We start from the raw sequence: 21,068 nt of genomic DNA on the forward strand, positions 1-21,068 counted from the left end.
AACAGTTATACATATCTCAGAAAAGGAAATAAAATAACTGAATTATTATTATTATTTTTAAAATGTGTCCCAGGATTTTTTATTTAACAACAAAATGACGAGTGTTAGGCTCAAGATCAACAGAATCACTGAACTTCCTCTCCCCCCACCAACCCTTTTTGGGCTTCCGATCCCTCCTCCGTAAATGAACTTAACCCTGAAGGTACGGGGGCTCCAGGTTCTCTTCTTCTACCTCCTTTCCTTTGCCTCAGCTCACATCATCCCCAGGCAGGGCTGGCACCTCAGTTTGAATGCATGGGAGAGCCCTTCCTTCTCCTTGGGAATAGTCAAAGCTTGATCGTTTGTCCTTCTGGCGTCAGTTATAGAAATATACTCAGACCACATCCTTCTCCAAGCTGCTTAGTGACGATGCTGATCTGCCCAACCTCGGGTTGGGCTTCGGCACTGCAGAAACATGTTCTCCAGGTTCCCCCCACACAGTTCTTAGTGCTCCCCCGTTTTGTCTTGCTCACCTGCACAAGGTCTCTGCTTTGCATGCCCCCTAAAGGTTCTTGTTGTCGTCGGCTTCCTCCACCCATCTCTCCAGCTAGGGCTCCACTTTGCACGTGCTCTTGAAGCCCAGATGCAGGGCCTTAAAGCGTCAGATGGTTGTCTGTCTGTACACCTTTCCAAAGAGAATGCCCAGGGTGAGCCCCATACCGACCTGGGTGTACCTCAAGGTGTCTTATTCTGCCTCAGCAGCTTGGTGATCTGGTCTAGTTCCTTCTGCAGGACTTTCATGTCCTGGGATTCCTTGGGAGTCGGTTCCATTTTATCTAACTTCATGGCACAGAGGCAGAGAACACAGGGCCCAAGGAAGGCCCCCTCTGAGTTGTTCTCCACTCCTGCTCCCGCCTGGCCCTCAGGTTGCAAAGTTTCCAAGCCAACTCGAGGCACTAGGCCCAGTCCAACATGAGGTCCACAGTATGCCATCCCTCTACAGAATTCATACGGTGGGGGATAAGGAGTGATCCCCAACACCTCTGAGCCTGGTCCAAGCCCTGACCCAATTCCAGGCCCACTTGGAGGCCTTTGGAAGTTTAGCCAGATCCAAAGGTCCACCCAGCCTGGCTCCAGCCCTCCTGACCCATCACTCCCAGAAGGCAAAATCTGAAGCCAGATGTCCAGCTATCTGGAACGTAGGTACCCCAGTCAGGGATCCTGACAGAAGGCTGAATTGTTATTGTGTTGGCAGTTCTTTGAGTAGTAAATATATTTGCAATCGAATACTCTTTGGGAAATACTTGTTGCAACATGATGTTGGGGAAGAACTTTTGAGAAGTTGCATGCATTCCCCTAACTTTCAGTGCAGGGAACATTTAAGTCTGAAAGTTAAGAGGATCCCAAGATCAGCCTTGGGCCTCTCTCAGTGTTGTCTAACCCTTCTCCCTGCAGGCAGGGGTTTGTTACACTGAGAACATATGCCCCACAACTTCTGTTTAATGCAGAGAGTGAGTGCTGATGAATTAAAGAACAATGAAGCCCTCTTGTGATCGGCACATTAGGGCAGGTGATCAAAGGATGCTTGATTGCAAGGAACCCTGACTGAGGTAGTTACAGGGACAACAACAGGAGGCCCATGTGTTTGCTGGGAGCCTGGCAGCATGTCCTTTCTGGACTCGTCAACACGGCTTCATTAGAACACCATCACCTGCATTTCCTGCCTCGTTTCTGTTTCTGACATGCCATCATCTTGGTCTTTATGATGCAACAGTATCTGAGCCCCACTCTTCCTCCCGAGAATGCAGGACCCTCAAACACGGAGGAGACCTCAGCAGAGAAAGCACAGCCAGTTTGCCTGGGCAGAGTCGCCGCAGTTCACTTTTGAATGCACTTCTATCCAGAATTTTCTCCAGTGTAATGAAAGAAAACACTGAGAATGAAAAACAATATCCTTAGGAAGGGAAAGAAATTGATGTTATTGGAACCGGAGCAAAGAACACAGAGAGACTGCCTGCCCTTCAGCAAGGCCAGTCTCCTGTCAATGACAGCTCATTCTTTAAGACGGGAATGTGGAGGACACATGACTTGTGTCTAGAGCGAGAGAAAAACACGTAGAGAACACAAACCCTCTGCGTGATGAAACAGAGGAGGTAAAAAAAATAGCGGGAGTATGTTTTCCTAGTCTCTTGCTTCTGTTTTTGCTGAAATAAGCTCAAAGTCTGTAGCATGAAATGAGAATTTGGGGAAAGCTGGGGGAAATAATGAAAACTCACAGCAGAACAAGTGTCCTGTTTCAAAAGAGCATGTGTGTGGTGGTGTCCCCTCAGGACTACCGGGTGGTGTTTCCTAAGGCCAGATTTTGAGAGGAGCATGTCTTGTCGTCAGTCTCTTTTCTTGGATGCTGCTCACGTACCAGAGACTACTCCTCTCTAATTGGTCCGTAAGCTACATCATACAGCCCCCTATGACTGATGCTAGCCCTGTCTGCTGTGGTCACTGAGAGATGTGCTTTCTGTTCCTGCTTGGCTTGTTGTCGTTGTTGTTGACATGGGAAAAGAAATGGAGCTGTTTAGGAAATTCAGGAAAGTTGAGTTCAGCCAATCCCAACGGTTTGTTGTCTGCTTTCTGGTCTGCCAAACTGTGAACAAGCTGTGACACAAAGTCCCTCCGCTGCAGACGGAGCAGAGTCATTCACCCTTCCTTCCCCACATTGACGGTCTCTATCCTATGCAGTGGAAGGAAACATCTCTTAAGGGATTCTGTTCTCAGGACAAGTTATTGTCTAATGAATGAAAGGACAGAACAATAGGCACAAAGTTCCAGTTCTCTGTGGCTGGAATAAAAAATAATAGGCTGCCTTCGAAAGGCATAAGACATAGGGTGAAAACATTTTTATGAAAAAGTAGTCTATGAAATTTCAAGTGGACAGCTCTATACTTTGAGAAACCAAGCAGCTGAAAAGCGAAGTAGATAAATATCTGTAACAAGTTGTTGAAAGAAAAACTAATAGTGAGAAAAGGTGAAATCCAAGAGTAAAGACGTCTAGAAAGGCGACTGCAGTAGTGAGCACTAATTTAGGAATGAGTGTACGGTAAAAATGGACACCACAGTTAAGAAAATACTGAACTATTGCTGATAAAGTGTGCAGTGTGTCAGTGTTCTGACAATGAGACAAGACCAAGACATCAATGTCGTTAAACAGAAATGAACAAAACGGCTGCATTCAGGAGAGAATTATTCTATGCAGATAACATTAAGAGAAGGAGTAAGTAACTGGAAGAGGAGCTGTATCATCCCAATAATATGGCTACAACGTCATATATGATGTATTGTTAGAAATATGAGGAGCAAAATTGTGTGTGTGTGTATGTGTGTGTGTGTGCATGATCCTAAAATTAAATTTTGGAAAATAAAGACACAGAAAATGTAGGTAACTACAAAGATTAGAAGATTTATTAAGCTTTGTATTCTCAAAAATGAAATAAATTTTACTTCAAGTATATTTAAAGTATTTTTAAGGTAGGCCCTTTCACACATAAACAAAATAATAAATTATAATTCTTTGCAACAGAGTATTAGAAAATCATAATGTAGCATGAACAGAAATATATAATATGAAGTTGACAACCAGATCCCAAAATGCCTTCTAAATAAATATGTATTAATAGATAATTCTAAGAAAAATGTATAATATCCCTAAAAATACAGTCAGAAAATATGGCCTTAGAGGTTTTTGGCATTCAACAATAAAATTTAATTTTGCTTATATATAACTACAAAAGCAAAGCTTTTGAGCAAAGATTTCTAATAAAATCTAGGAAGTCTGTGATTCTGATGACAATGTGACATTCCATACTTCATTGTTAATTCTGTTCTTTCCGCAATCCTTGCAGACCATTTGCCAGTGAATCACGAAATCCTTCAGAGCGTTACACAATCCTTGCAGAATATTTTCTGAGAACAAGACACATTGGAACAGTTGAGACATTTGACTCGACACTGTTGCGTTTGTGTCAGGAAAGTCTGTGGACCTCCTTCCGTGTGAGCACTCTGGACATCCTCAGGAAGCTCTGTGGGCAGTGCAAAGCCACAGACGGGGCAGGGGGCTGGGGAGCTCACAGTAACAAAGGAACAGCAGTGGCAGGACTCGGGTGTGGGATGTGGTGGGCAGGTCCTAGAGTGGAAGAACCCCGAACTGCTCTTCTGGCTCAGTACCCTTGCCTCATCCTTTACCTACCCTGCATGGATGCTTTGGGGACTGCGGAGCAGTGTTTAAAGCCTGGGTCACTGGCTGTGTGCCTGTAGAGTCCTGTGTTTCTACTTTACCTTCCATAGAGGTAAAAATAGTGCCTGCAGGGTTTGGGAAGATGCCCCCACAGGCATGAGGACCTGAGTTCAAATCCTTAGCACCCATAAGTCTGGGTATGGTCAAAAACTTCTGGAACTCAAGGGTGTGTGATGTGGGGGTTAGAGAAGGGAAGATGCCTAGAGCTCATTGGCCAGCAAGCCTAGCCAAAGAGGTGAGCTCCAGGGTTAGTGAAGGACTCCATCTCAAAAGATAAGGCGAAGAGCAACTGATAAAAATACCTCTGTCCTCCATACATATGAATACCACCCCACTTGTTCACACACACATGTTCATAGTCATCACATACACACACACATACATAAAATACCTGGAGTTATTGATGGGACTAATGAGATAGAATATATACCCACTGTGTGTAGCTCAGTGTCTGGAAAATTCTGCTATGAAACCTTGACTTTTATTTGTTGCGATGCATCTGCTGGTGACCCTAGAGGTCTATCCCTAGCTAACCATAAGCCTCCCATCTCTATCCCCACATCAGACACCCTCGAGGTCCAGAGTTTAGACACAACTATTAATCTCTCAGATAACTGGCATGGATTCGGTGAACTCTTCCAGCAGGCTTAGAAATGTACTGAGACCACTTTGTCTAGTCTAATGCCAAGACGTAAAAGGATGCAAGTCAGACACACCTACCTGTAAATCCCACATCAATGTATAGCAATGCAATCAGGCGTATTATTTCCCTCTCTCCATTTCGTCACCGGCAGCACGGCGCTGATAAAGATGGTGGCTGTGTCCCGTGCCAGCAGAGTGATGCGGGGGAAGAGGTCAGTAGAAGGCAGCCGTTGTTAGCAGGATCCCAACGCGGGACCACACTGCTGTGGACTTTTCTTTCTTTTCTATATTGCCCACACCTACTATCTTGAATTTGTGTTGGGAATTTAACTATTTTTGTAAGATGATTAGTTTGCTACTAGGTAGGTTTGGAATTTTGAAGAATCCTCATGGGATTTTTATTTCATCCTATTTGTAGAGTCTATTCCTTACCCATTGACATCATGTCTGGAGGAGGAGTAAGTAGGTATTAGGCAGCAGTGAGGGTCAAAGATGAGAGAGAATCACTTGGGAAATGCCCTACAGTGGAAAGAAACTGAGTCACTAATGGAAAGGCAGGTGGAACTATGTAAAAATGTGGTCATGTGTTTGGAATCGGTCAGTTTCAGAAGAATGTCTTGAAATAGATGGTACCACCCACTAACCATAAGGCAGCCAGGCTTTCAAGCAACTGACGATTCGGTGTTTCTTGGGATGGAATGGCAATTCCTTTTTTTTTTTTTTGGTTTTTCGAGACAGGGTTTCCCTGTAGTTTCTAGAGCCTGTCCTGGAACTAGCTCTAGTAGACCAGGCTGGCCTCGAACTCAGAGATCCGCCTGCCTCTGCCTCCCGAGTGCTGGGATTAAAGGCGTGCGCCACCCCCGCCCGGCTTGGCAATTCCTTTTTAAATATTTTATCTGCCTTATACCAATGTATCAGATGTCTGCTTGTTTGTCTGTCTGTCTATGTATCTATCATCTGTCTTCTACCTATCTATAATCTATTTTCTACCTATCTATTATCCATTCATCTATCTATCTATCTATCTATCTATCTATCTATCTATCTATCTATCATCTGTCTATCTATCATCTATCTATCTATCTATCTATCTATCTATCTATCTATCTATCATCTATGCTAGTGATATGTACAAGTGTTAGTGATATGTGTATATACTTATACTAACAGGTTATAATCTAAAATAACACACTTCCACTCCCACACTTTTACCCATCTCCACACCTCCTTCACACATTGTACTTGGAGAGCCCCAAGGGGAAAATCCTACATTAGCTGCTCCAAGTATAAAAATAGACTCAAATGATGGTGAAAACCTGAAAGTGTCACAAGACTTAAGGAATTAATTCTGTTTAGCATTATCGATGTGCCACATTATATTCTTTTAATAGGATCATTAGCCAAAGGATAGAATAGTAAAAAAATTAAAGCTAGAACAAAGCTTGAAGTAAATAAACCCAGATCATTTCATTTCAAAGATAATAAAAATAAGCCTAACAGGGGTTAAGTGACTTTGTCAAAGTCACTTGACAACTGAGTAGTAGGCTGGAGCTGGTCCCCAATCCTGAACTCTGAACACATCGACATATTATCGTCGCAGGCTAAAGTTCTTAATCTTCCTTGGTTTCACGATGACATCACAGGACACTGATCGTCTGGGGGACAAGAAACACTTAGAAAGCTCATAAGTGTGTGTGAAATATGTTGGAGGGAAGAAAGCAAGGACCCTGCTTATGTGCTCTTGTCCTTAATCATGAGCATTTGTGGTGAGCAGTTGGAACTTCACGATTGTGACATGAAGCTTAGCTCTTAAGGTCAATAACTCACCAGAGAGTAAAACCATAGAAATATCATCACTATAACCTTTAATTCAGCATAGTGTTCTAAAATTTGATTTTCAGATATGGTGAAAAGTCACATAGCAAGAAGAAAAGATATCTAGCTGCGTGTAAAGTCCCTGGGAAAAGCCAGTGGGACTCTCAGCTGTGGCTGCAGCTGTCTCCGTGGGAACATGGAGAGCCCATTGCCTAATCTCGTAATGTGTTGTTAGGAGAAGAGAATGAAATCTTATACAGAAATATTTTTAAAGATTTAGAAAGCACAGAAAATTTTGTTTGATTCCAGATATGGTGGGCCTGTTTGGGAGGATCTGGTCTCTGGAGAGTTTTTTGGGGGGATCATATCTGTCTGATTTTGGAGTCTGAACTCCTAGCTACTAGAAAGAGGCAGATTATAGACAACTGAAGTACAAATAAAAATCACCTATGGGCTACCATCTTCCATGGCATCTCTGACCATGGGATCCCATGGGGGGAGCTTGGCCCTGATTGCCCCTGGAGTGGTGAGTGTCTGGGTTCATGGCTACCTGGCCATGCTCTCTAGACCCTAGCTCCCCAGGCACACCCTACCCCACCCAGCAAAGTCCCAGAGATCTGAGAGCAGCCTCCACACACTCACAACCATTCTCTACTGCATCTATGACCACTGAAACCTTGGCCCCGACTCACCCTGGAGAGGCAAATGTCTGGGTTCCCAGCTGGAGGGTCCAGCTCTCTAGATCCTAGCCCCCTGAGGTGTATCCTCATGTCCCACCTCCACCGAGTGATGTTCCAGAGACCTGGGACCAGCCTCCCCACACCTGCAACCATCCCCTATTACATCTCTGACCACTGGAGTCTTGGCTCTGACTGTCCCTGGAGAGGTGAGTGTCTGGGTTTCCAGCTAGAGGGCCCTGCTCTCCAGGTCCTAGCCCATGGAGGAACATCCCATGCCCCACCACCAACCACCAAGCCCCAAAGACCCAGCCTCCCCATACCTACAATGATCCCTTACTGTACCTATGACCACTGGAGCCTTGGCCCTCATTGTACTGGGAAAGGAGCCCCCAGAGCTGTATCAGTGACTGCCAGAGGCAGGGCTCCACGTGCACTAGAAGGAAGAGTGAGCACCTAAGCCACAAGCCTCACCTGCATCAACTGGAAGAAGAGAGGCCCCATCTGCACCGCTTGGAGGAAGAGATGGGTAGGCGCCAATGCACGAATACATTCAACAACCTAAAGGGCAATATGACAATATCTGAAATCAGTGGTCTTACAAAAGGAGGATCTAACCCAGAAGAAGCAGCAAAGAACATCTTTAAATATAACTTTATGAAGTTGGTAGAGACCTTTAAAGAGTGTAACCAGAGACTGTGCTTCCATTTCTCAACTTCCCAGACCCAAATAATCACACAGAAACTATATTAATTATAACACTTTTTAGCCAATAGTTTAGGCATATCCCCAGCTAGCTCTTTTATCTTAAATTAACCCATTTCTGTTAATCTATATATCACCATGAAGCTGTGGCATCTTTCTCCTTCGACAGCTACATGGTGTCTCTCTGACTCTGCCTTCCTTCTCCCTGCATTCAGTTTAGTTTTCCTGTCTAGCTCCATCTATTATGCCCAGCCATAGGTCAAAGCAACTTCTTTATTAACCAACAGTAATAAAACATATTCACAGCATACAGAGGGGAATCCCACATCATCAAGAGGAAGTGAAAAACTCCCTTAAAGAAATGGAGGAAAAACCAAAAAATTGGAAGACAGAAACTTAACAGAGAAATAAGGGAATTAACATGTCATGATTCAAATGGACTTAACAGACATCCACATAACATTTCACCCAAACACAAAAGAATATACCTTCTTCTCAGCAACTCAAGGAACCTTCTATAAAATTAACCACATACTCGGTAACAAAACAAACCTCCACAGATACAAAAAAAAAAAAAAAAACCCTGGAGTAACCCTCTGTATCTTATCTGATCAACATGGCTTAAAGTAAGAATTCAACAATAGCACTAATTGCAGAAAGTCTACAAACCCATGGAAATTGAACAACACTCAAATGTATCACCCCCAGGTCAAGGAAGAAATAAAGAAAGAAATTAAAGACTTCCTAGAATTCAACGAAAATAAATGCACAACATACCCAAACCTATGGGACACTATGAAATCAATGCTAAGAGGAAAGTTCATAGCACTAAGTGACTACATAAAGAAAATGGAAAAATCTCATACTAGTGACTTAACAGCACACTTGAAGACTCTAGAACAAAAAGAAACAGACTCACCCAGGTGAAGTAGATGACAGGAAATAATCAAATTGAGAGCTTGAAATCAATAAAATAGAAATAAAAACAATTCAGAGAATCAATGAAATAAAGAGCTGGTTCTTTGAGAAAACCAGCAAGATAGACAAACCCTTATCCAAACTAACCAAGAAGCAGAGTGAGAATATTTAAATTAACAAAATCAGAAATGAAAAAGGGATATAACAACTGACACTAAGAAAATCCAGAGACTCATTAGGTCATACTTGGAAAACCTGTATTCCCAAATTGGAAAATCTAAAAGAAATTGACGATTTTCTGGGTAGGTACCACATACCAAAATTAAATCAAGGCCAGATAAAAAATTTAAATAGACCTATAATCCCTAAGTAAATAGAAGTCATCAAAAGTCTTCCAGGCCCCCCCCCCCAAAAAAAAGCCCAGGGTAGTATGGTTTCAGCACAGAATTCTACCAGGACTTCAAATTAGAGCGAATCCTTATACTCTTCAATTTTTTCCTTACAATAGAAACAGAAGGAGTGCTGCCAAACTCTTTTTGTGAGGCTATAATTACTCTGACACCCACACCACTCAAAGACTGATTTAAGAAAGGGAATTACAGACCAATATCTGTCATGAACATTAACACAAAATTACTAAGTAAAATACTGGCAAACCAAACATAAAAACACATTAAAAAATCATCATCATCCACCATGATCAAGTTGTTTCCATCCCAGAGATGCAGTGATGGTTCTACATATGAAAATCTGTCATTGTAATCCATCATTTAAATAAACTGAAAGAAAAAAAATATGATCATTTCATTAGATTTGAAAAAATCTAACACCCCTGATGGAGGAGAGTCATCTGTCTATGTGTTACCTTCATTGGTTAATAAAGAAACTGCCTTGGCCCTTTAATAGGACAGAAAATTAGGTAGGCGGAGTAGACAGAACAGAATTGTGGGAGAAAGAAAGCATATTCAGGCAGACGCTTCAGGCAGATGCCGCAGTCAGTCACCATGATTCTCCTCTCCGAGACAGAAGCAGGTTAGAATCTTTCCTGGTAAGCCACCACCTTGTGGTGCTACACACATTAATAGAAATGGGTTAATCAAGATGTGAGAGTTAGCCAATAAGAGGCTGAAACTAATGGGCCAGGCAGTGTTTAAATGAATACAATTTGTGTGTAATTATTTCGGGTAAAGCTAGCTGGGTGGCAGGAAGCAGACCACTGCTCTTACTACAGAGTGGCACCCAACATGGTAACTAAATCCACTTAAAAACCTGAGAGGGCTTTAAAAAAGGGAGAGAGAATTTAACGAAGATTTTTGCTGTTTGTTGCTGGCATGCCACAGAGAAATTTCCCTGACTCAGCAGCCATAGCAGGAAAAAACCTGCGTGGTTTTAAAATGCAGCTTCCTGCTATGCGCAGTGCAGACAGCTCGAATTCTGGCTATAAAGCATTTCAATGGCTTTTATGGGACTGGATGTTTGTGTGCCCACTCGGGATTGGGAAGAAAGTACTCTGAGACAATGCCAATGGCTCAGTGCTCTCTGCCTGCACCTGGGCAGACAGCTGGATCAGGTTTACTAGGTGCGCACAAGCGGGAGAGCATGGCGGACTCCTGCCGCCATACACAGATATATTTTCAGGCAGTCCAATGGTCTGCCTGGCAGATTAGGCTGTAATTGAGATAAAAAGCTCATTCTCAAGAGTTAAAATGGTGAGTGCAGCTCCTACCTGGCGGCCCCAGCGCTAGTATGTCCTCCATTTTGAAATCAGAGAGAGGTGGAGCCAACATCCAGAACAGCCTGCCACTTTGCAACTGATTTAGTCACAAGCAGCTCAACCATGCTGAAATGTACTGGTCTCAGGCAGGAATTATCGTAATTACCACAATAACAGCACAGTTAAGGTTTAGACTGGGCAGGAAACAGGCGGTACCATATTACTCCTATGTGGCACAAGCTAAAGTTTTTAAGAAGCGCTTAACATTTTAAGAAGTGCTCCTGGACAGTAAAGAATTACAGATTCACAATAGGATAGATTGAGACATAAAAGACCTTTAAATGGGTCACAATGTTGGATGAGTGTATGTAGGCTTAGGAGAGAGAAGAAAAAAGAATATAGACAATAAAGTTAATGCCTTAAAAAAGGGGTAAAGTCTTTAAAGAGACAGAATAAAGTAAAGTGATAGAGTAAAAATAAGCCACGTAAAAATGGAAAATTCACAGAGTGTCTGGATTATGTATTTTATTGTGTTTTCTTTGAATATTTTGACTGTGAAGGAGCTAAATACAGACAGACATTTCATTGTATGGTCTGCTAAGCAAATATGTTCTAAAGGTATCGTGACTTCCAAATTTGAGTCTAAGGATATGATGCTTTGGAGAGGGTCTTCTTTGTTTTTACAGAGGATGAGACCCTGGGGATTGCTTCTATCCCAATATGGTATGATAGACCATGCCCTCCTAAAAGGTTGCTGTGAACACCTTCAGAAAATTACACCCAATAATGATGACTGAGATGAACCTGGCACACAGGTTACACCATGAAAGATCTGATTAACAGCGTCCCCATTGAGCAGGAAGCAATTGGGAGAGAAATAACTGCGCCCATATTCCCAAATATTGTTTACAAATATTCTTTTACATTTAAAGGGAGATATGATCTAGATATGAATAATTTGCATTGGTACGGATTTTAAGGTCAATTTTGTTATATGTATATATGTATTTCTGCTCTTGATTAAGGTATTGTGATTATGTAGTTCATTTAAAAATGTAATGTATAATTAGGAAATATAGGTTGTTAATGGATAATCATCAATAATAATCAAGCTTATAGTTATGTTAGATTTTCTAGATGTGCATAGATATATTTCAGATAGGCATTCTTCATATCTTTAAAAGACTACAGAATATGGCATTTAATGTTTTAATAACTTAGGGCTTTTCATGACAATGAGACACGTCTACACACCCTGTCATGATAAAGGTCTTAGAGAGATCAAGGATACAAGGAACATACCTAAACATAATAAAAACAATATACAGAAAGCTGGCAGCCAACATTTAAGTAAATGGAGAGAAAATCAAAGTGATCCCACTAAAATTAGGAACAAGGCAAGGCTGTCCACTCTCTCCATATCTATTCAATATAGTACTTGAAGTTTTAATTAGAGCAGCAAGACAACAATGATGAAGGGATACAAATTTGAAAGGAAGTAGCCAAACTTTTGCTATTTGCAGATAATATGATAGTATATATAAGTGACTTCAAAAATTCTACCAGGGAACTCCTACAGCTTATAAACACCTTCAGTAACGTGGCAAGATACATGATCAACTAAAACAAATCAGTAGCCCTCTTATATACAAATGATAAATTTACTAAAAAAGAAGTAAGAGAAACATTACCTTTTACAGTAGCCACAAATAACATAAAATATCTTGGCATAACCCTAACCAAAGAAGTGAAAGACCTGTGCAAAGAGAACTTTAAGTCCTTGAAGAAAGAAATTGAAGAAGACATCAGAAAATGGAAAGATTCCCCAAGCTCTTGGATAGGTAGGATTAACATAATAAAAATAGCAATCTTTCCAAAAGCAATCTACAGATTCAATGCAATCAATCCCTATTAAAATCCCAACACGATTCCTCACAGACATCGAAAAAACACTACTCAATTTCTATTTTATCTGAAGAAGTAGAAAACCCAGGATAGCCAAAATAATCCTGTACAAGAAGGAATTTCCAGAGGCATCACAATCCCTGACATCAAGCTCTATTATAGAGCTATAGTAATAAAAACAGCCTGGTATTGGAACAAAAACAGACAGATGGACAAATGGAATCAAACTAAACATAACCCAAGTAGTACAGACACTGAGAGCAACATTTAATAAATGGGACCTCCTGAAACTGAGAAGCTTCTGTAAGGCAAAGAACATAGTCAATAAGACAAATTGGCAGCTTATAGAATGGAAAAAGATCTTCACCAACCCCACATTGGACAGAGGACTGATTTCGAAAATATATAAAGAACTCAAGAAACTAGACATTAAAATACCAAATAATCCAACTAAAAATGGAGTACAGATATAAACAGGGAATTCTTAACAGAAGAATCCCAAAATGCTGAAAGACACTTAAGGAAATGCTCAACATCCTTAGCCATCAGAGAAATGCAAATCAAAACAACTCTGAGATTCTATGTTATACCTGTCAGAATGACAAAGATTAGAAACACTGATGACAACTTATGCTGGAGAGGATGTGGGGTAAAGGGAACACTCCTACATTGCTGGTGGGAGTGCCAACTTGTACAGCCCCTTTGGAAATCAATATTGTGGTTTCTCAGAAAATTGGGGGTCACTCTACCTCAGGACCCAGCAACACCACTTTTGGGTATATACCCAAAGGATGCACACTCATACCACAAGAACATTTGCTCAACCATGTTCATAGCAACATTATTCAGTATAGCCAGAACCTGGGAACAACCTACATGCCCCTTAACTGAACAATGGATAAAGAGAATGTGGCACATTTATACATTAGAGTACTACTCAGTGGTAAAAAACAATTACATTTTGAAATTTGTATGCAAATAGATAGAACTAGAGAAAACCATCCTGAGTAAGATAACCCAGACCCCGAAAGACAAATATGTTATGTACTCATCAATAAGTGGTTATTAGACATAAAGCAAAGGATAACCAGCCTATAGTCCACGGCCCCAGAGAAGCTAGATAACATGGAGAACCTAAGAGAGAGATACATGGATTCCCCCTCAGAAGGGGAAATAAACAAGATCTCCTGAGAAAATTGGGAGTATAGGGGTTAGGGGAGACAGGAGAGGGCAGAATATGAGGAAGAAATAAGGGGAGGGAGGAGGAGATCATGAGGGAACCAGATGGTCAAGATGAGTGAAGAACAGAGAGAGAGAGAGAGAGAGAGAGAGAGAGAGAAGAGAGAGCAGAGAGAGAGAGAGAGAGAGAGAGAGAGAGAGAGAGAGAGAGAGTAAGGAAAGAGATATCTTGATTGTGGGATCCATTATGGTCTAACATGAAACCTGCCACAAGGAAATTTTCCAGGAATCCAAAAGAATGGTCCCAGCTAAGACCTTAAGTAAAAGTGGAGAGGGTGCCTGAACTGGCCTTCCCCTTGTAATCAAATAATGACTACCTTAATTGTCATCATGGAACCTTCATCCTGCAATTGATATAAGCAGACACAGAGATGCACAGCTAAGCACTGAGCCAAGCTCCCGGAGACCAGTCAAAGAGGGAGGAGCAACAATATAAACAGATGGGTCAAGACCATGATGGGGAAACCCCCCAAAAACAGCTAACCTGAACTAGTGGGAGCTCACTGACTCTGGACTGATAGTGGGGGAACCTGCATAGGACCAGACTAGGCCCTCTGAATGTGGGTGACAGTTGTGTGGCTTGGGCAGTCTGTGGGCTCACTGGCAGTGGGACCAGTATTTATTACTAGTGCATGAACTGGCTCTTTAGAGCCCATTCTTTTTGAGGGATACCTTGTTCAGCTCAATATAGGGAGGAGGGCCTTGGTCTTGCCTCAAAGTGATGTGTTAGACTTGGTTGATCTCCATGTGAAGCCTTACCCACTCTGAGGAGTGGATGGGGGTTGGGGTTGGGGGAAGGTGGGGGACGTGGAAGGAAGGGAGAAAGTGGGAACTGGGATAGGTATATGAAATGAGAAAGGCGATTTTAATAAATAAATTAATAAACTAATTAAAAAAATCACCTATGAACCTTCTCCAGAGAGAGATAGATCCTTTCTTTTGTTATTTTTTTCTTTGACTATAAAATTACTTTTATTATTTCTTCCTCTGTCATTATTCTCTTCCTTGGACTCTTTATTCTTGTTACTGATGCAGTTCTTTTCAAAACTGTAGAAAAGATGGAAACCAAGGTGTGTGTGTGTGTGTGTGTGTGTGTGTGTGTGTGTGTTCATTCCTTCATTTCTTTCTTTCTTTCACTGGGTCTCACTAAACAGCCCAGGCTTGCCTGACACTCAAAAAGATCTGCCTGCCTCTGCCTTATGTGTGCTCAGATTAAAAGTGTGTACCACTATACCTGGCCTTGAAAGTATTTTTTTCCAGGGTCATTTGACAATTGGACGGAAACAGCTTTTATGACACACACACAGATACATTTTGATTATGACATTTTACATGCCTGTACACACTCTTACAAAACAAATACTTTAAAAAGTTTTACTTTATTGTTTGTGGAACACCTTGATATTGTCAATTCTATTTTTTCTACTTGAGGTAATCATTATTTTTCTAATACTGACCAATCATGATTTGCTAACCTAATTTTATAACCTTTTAAAATGGATTGGAAACTTTGAGTTACAAGAAGCAGCAAAACCAATGGTCTGGTTGAACTGAAGGACTTTATTTTTTTTCTTATTACTGACCCACAGGGCCAAACCTAACTTCAAGGATATTTTTCACCAAGCAGAATCAGGCTGCAATTCTTACTTTAATTGTCAATATAGGACATGTTATTATTTTTAATCCATTCTTACCTAGAGTGTGAATTTGATTTTATCTGTGAGAAATAAAATGAAGATAGTGCCGGAAATACCACTTCGCTTCTGCAACTAAGTTTCTCCATGGACAAAGGTGTCTAGGAGATAGTGATGGGCAGAACTCAAAACTGAATGCATGACACGCCACATGATGAAGTTTGGGTCAGTAATAGACTGCATATCTGTCAGAGGCCCCACGAGATTAAATGGAGCTTACGATATCCATTGTCACAAGCTTACAATATCCATTGTCACATGCTGTAATTAAACTTGTCTTTGATGAAACTTGCATGAACCTTCTCCTGTCGGTCATAGAAAACTCATCAACAAAATTAATAATAGTCAAGTTACTTGAAAATGATGTTACTATAATAAATGTGTATCCAACTGCTGTATATTTACTGCGATATGTAGTTTTGTTACTATTTTAGAGTGTACAACTTATGAAAATGTTTACTATAAAATAAAGTACAGTGTTATGACAGTAGAACATACAGCACAGCTCATATCAGACTGCACTGGATGCCACATTGTGCGTCTAAACTAGGCCATCTATGTTAATATAATTATATTCTACAATGTCCGTGTAATCACAAGACCTACTAATGGTGTATTTCTCAGAACATATATACTTGTCCTTAGACCAATGCCTGGCTCTGTATAATCTAAACCACACACACACTAAACACAACACACACAGTTGATTACTTATCTAAGTGACTACAAAGAAGTTGATCATGATGCTTAAAATTCAGAAGTCAGTGTGTGTTATTTCTTATTGATTATATGTGTGTGGGAACAAACATGCCACTGCTTGCTGTTGTGGTCAGAAGGAAATCTGTGTGAGTTCATTCTTTCCGTCTACCTGTGAGTTCTGGGGATTGAGCTCAGACCATTAGCCTTGGCAGCAAGCATGTTATCTCTCCAGCCCTGAAGTTGTTTTCTTGACATTGTGACAGTATATGGGAACAGTTCTCACTGCTTTCATCTATTTACCTTCACAGTTCTGCAGGAGATGTGTATGTGGCCCTCCAGTGTGCCACACAGGTGTCCAAGGGACTCTGTATAGAGCCTTATATCTTCTGGGTGGTGCAGGGCGATCTCTGCAGCAGGAAGATCTCTGCAGCAGGGTGATCTCTGCAGCAGGTGTGTATATTGTTCTCGCTTGCTGATCTTTTGGCAGTAGAATCTAAGGAAACTGAACAGAGGTATCACGCCTTTCAAAGCTTTTAGAAAATGTCTGTATTAAGGCATGATTAACACATGTAAAGAAAATGTCTCAAGTGTACATTTTAATGAATTTTGATTCATTGCTACCATAGTCAAATGACAGGCTGGAGGGATGGCTCAGTGGTTAACAATACTTGATGCTCTATTATGAGGACTGGAGTTTAGATCCGCTACCTGCAGCAAGTGACTTAAAAACCTAGTCCCAAGGGATCTGATGCCCTTTTCTGGTCTCTGCGGGCAACCTCCCCCCCCCCACACACACAGAGAGAGAGAGAGAGAGAGAGAGAGAGAAATACACACACGTGATGTAAGCATATACTCATACACATTAATAATAAAAATTTAAAAAATAAATGTTAAAAATGTAAGCCATTCCCATCACACCAGAAGCCTCCCTCATATCCATTTTTATTCTTTGCCCGCTGGCAACACCCGCCAGCCCCCAGAAGCAGCTAACCTCTCCCTCTATGTATGTTCCCAAGCTTTACCTTTAGAGGAATTTGCTATTAATGGGATGACACACTTGAAAGGATGGGATTTGACACAAGATACCTAGACTGAGTTCTCAGCACAAAGGAGATTTACTTGTCCCAGAGGGATAGAGGGCTGGGGATAAGAGATAAACACAGGGAGAGGGGAGATGAGGGATAGAGGGCTGGGGATAAGAGATAAACACAGGGAGAGGGGAGATGAGGGAGAAGGAGAAGGGACAGGGAGAGGGAGAAGGGATATTTTTCCTGGATGGACAAAGGATTTCCTCTGGATAGAGAGGAGACAGATGTGGCCCATATGGCAGTATATAAAGATAAAAGGGAAAACCGTGTGTTAGGTTGAGGTGTCTAATTTTGGCTGGACAGGTTACTTAGGACAGCCACCAGGGGCTTTGGATTACTGAACTTCAGTACTTTGATAGTTAGAAGTTAGATCCTGGTAGTCAGCCTCAGGGGGAGGAAATGGCCAAATAAGGGAATGGACCTTGGTGGCTAGCTTTAAGAATGCTGGAAAGGGCACTATGGGAGAATATCATGCCAGAGCCATATTTGCCATGTCCAGGCTGTAGTGCCATTAATAGGGCACTACATCTAGCTTCTCTTTTTGCTCAGTGTATGATTTTAAAGTCCACCTATGTTGTTGCATAGGCTAGACACGTCTCCCTTTGCACTGGTAAGAACTAGTCCACTGTAAGGACATACCACAGCTTAGTAAGTCGGTTGTCTCTTGGGCTACTCATACTTGGGTGGCTTCCATTTGGCCAGTGATGGATATAGCTACTATAATACTTGTGACTTTGTGAGGACATATGTTCTTATCTTTTTGCTTGAGTACAATACCTAGAAGAGGGATTGCTGGGTCATATGACCGGCATATGTTCAGTGTTATGGAAAACTGCTAAGCTATTTTCTGAAATAGTTGTGACATTTTATAATCTATGTGGTGACATGAAAGAGTCCCAGGCAACCCACTCCTTTTTGCTTTTTCCCCTTTTTAGATTCTCAAGAGAGAGGCTTAGAGAATTAAATCTTGATACCTTTTTTTTCCTTTTTGGTTTTCTGAGACAGGATTTCACTGTGTAGCCCTAGCAGTCATGGAACTAGCTCTGTAGACCAGGTTGTCCTTGACCTCACAGAGATCCACTTGCCTCTGCCCCCCCAAGTGCTGAAATTAAAGGTGGTGAGCCACTACTGGGCCCCATCGAATCTAGGTATCTTTTCTGAGGATGTCACACATTATTCGTACTGTGATTGTTGCACACAGCATTGTGTTAGGTTACACGCCTTCTCCTGAAGTAAAATATGTCCACATTTTACCTTGTGATTTTTTTTTCTGTGAGTTGCTGGTTATTTAACAGTGTGTTGTTCAGTTTCTAAACATTACCAAACAGGTTAGAAGGCATTCTGTTACAGACTCATGAGTCAATCTTGTGTGGTCAGAGAGCTACTCACTTTAGAATCAAACATTGTGTTTAACTCTCAGTTTTCCATGCTGCTCACATGCATGGAGACCAGAGACTCTGCAAGTTTGGTTTGGGTTCTGCTTTTAGCTTTCTTTCCATCCTTTTAAATCACTTGAAGAGCTGGAGAGCCCGTGTGGGCGTGTGCTTATGAAGACTGGAAACTACTCTACGGCTGTACATGGTGCTCCGCAAAACACACTGGGCTCCAGGTCGTTTTCTTGTAAGGGGTAAGCTTCTTTTGTGGGGTGGGGTTGAGAGAATCTCAGCTCTTCTGGGAACTCAAGATCTTCAAAGGTATTGAATTGTGTCCCCAAGTCCCAGCTTGTCTCTTTTTTCCCCATTTGGGATTTAAATTTGACAAAGCATCACCTGGAGTGGTGACGTCATCCTCCCCTGGGATACCATTCTCTTCATAGTGAAGTTTTGGGTGGACCCTTGGGTTTCCGCACAGGTGAAAGGCTCTGAAAATTTTATTTTATTTTATTTTATTTTACGTGTGTGTGTGCATGCATGTGCATACACATGTGGAGGCCAAAGACATCCATGTCTTCTTTAATGGTTTTTCTTATTATCCACTTATTGAGGCAGCATTCATCATTGAACCCAGAACTTTCCCACTTGGCTAATGTAGCCAGTCATCTCCAGAAACTGTGCATCTGCCTCTAGAGCATTTTCATCCAAGGGCTGGGCATCTAAACTCTTGTTCTCAGGCCTGTGTTTTGTCCACTGAAGGTATCTCCTAAAACTATCTATCTGTCTGTCTGTCTATCTATCTATCTATCTATCTATCTATCTATCTATCTATCTATCTATCTCTATGATCTATCATCTATCTATCTATCTATCTATCATCTATCTATCTATCTATCTATCAATCATCATCTATCTATCTATCTATCTATCTATCTATCATCTATCTATCTATCTATCATCTATCTATCTATCTATCTGATCATCTATCTATCTATCTATCTATCATCTATCTTTTATCTATCTATCATCTATCTATGGTTTTGTTTTGAGAGATGGAAATTGAAGCTAGGGGCTTTGCAAGTTCCTAGGCAAAATCTTTATCACTAAGACTGCAATTCTAGTCTCCTCTTCTACTTTTTATACATCCTCGTGACTTTAGGGAGGAAGCGCGGGGACTAACAGTCTGGCCAGGTGTGCCACATTTGCCAGCCCCAGGCCTGCACAGCATGGTGGAGTCCAGAGGTTCTGAACTCAGCTAAGGTTAAGGGTCAGGAAGGATCCTTCTCACTGTGGAGATGTTTTTTCTAGACGGCCTCATTTTTCTACAAGTCGTACCAACTCATATCTTGCAGGTTTCGGAATAAGCAATTCTTGGCTGTGGTGGTAGAAGTGAGAAGAAAGAGAGAAAAAAATAGAAGCGAAGAGAATTTTTTTCCTGTGTGAAACCAGCTCAGATGGAGAATGGATGAGGTGGGGGGGGGGGGGAGTCGAACATGTGACATGACACGATCTTCTGTGGGAACGTATTTAGGGTCAGTTGGTCCGGACGTGGCAGAGAGAGAAAAAGTGACCTGCCGATAACGTGGGTATTCAGGGCGGCCCCTTTCCAATTTACATGTGGTTACTGCGGACTAAAGCATTGTTTCCGATTCACTCCCAACTTGCCTCTCTCTGACTGCAGAAGTTCTATTATTTACCTAGTAGGAAGGTGTTGCTCCCTTTGGTCCCCAGATGGTGGCGCTATTGAGAAGTAATTAGCTTATTCAAAGGCGCTAACTTCCTCTCTGGATGAATCCACCCATAAAGAATTTGCTCTGAGTTGCTGGGCCCTGATTAGAGGAAAAAGGTGGCTGCATGCTTGCCTTTGGAGGGTATATCTTATTTTCTGCCATTTCTATCTCTTGCTTTGCTTGCTGGTTGCATGAGGTGAGCTGTCTCTCTGTAGGGATCAGAAGAACGCAGGGGCCAGTTTTGCGTTTAGACAACACGGCTCTGACAAAATATCCGATAACGAGTCTGCTAAAACATGGCTGACCCAGGATGTCCAGGGGACCACAAAATAAACATCAGTGCAATCTGTTACATAACCTTTTGGCAGAATGTCATTTTGTGTGACTTTGAGTAAACATAGCTTTGAGGTCTAAGTCTTTACCGTCACGTTTGCAGGCCTGTCTGTGTGCATTCTTTTCTAGGCAGGTGTGTGTGGCCTGTGCACCAGTCCCTATGTTTCTGTGCCCAACGGTGGGTAGCCTGTGTGCCTGGGAGTCTGATGGCAGCTGCCTGTCTGGCAGCCTTCATCTTGAGTCAATAAAACATGTATTAGCTAAGGCTT

At 41.7% G+C, this 21,068-nt stretch overlaps 1 pseudogene; it reads right to left on the minus strand.

The window, feature by feature from the left end:
* Positions 1-247: 247 nt before the first annotated feature.
* LOC119821954 lies at positions 248-2,354 on the minus strand (annotated as a pseudogene).
* Positions 2,355-21,068: the final 18,714 nt, after the last annotated feature.

Source organism: Arvicola amphibius, chromosome 8, assembly GCF_903992535.2.
Source record: "Arvicola amphibius chromosome 8, mArvAmp1.2, whole genome shotgun sequence".
Classification (NCBI taxonomy): domain Eukaryota; kingdom Metazoa; phylum Chordata; class Mammalia; order Rodentia; family Cricetidae; genus Arvicola; species Arvicola amphibius.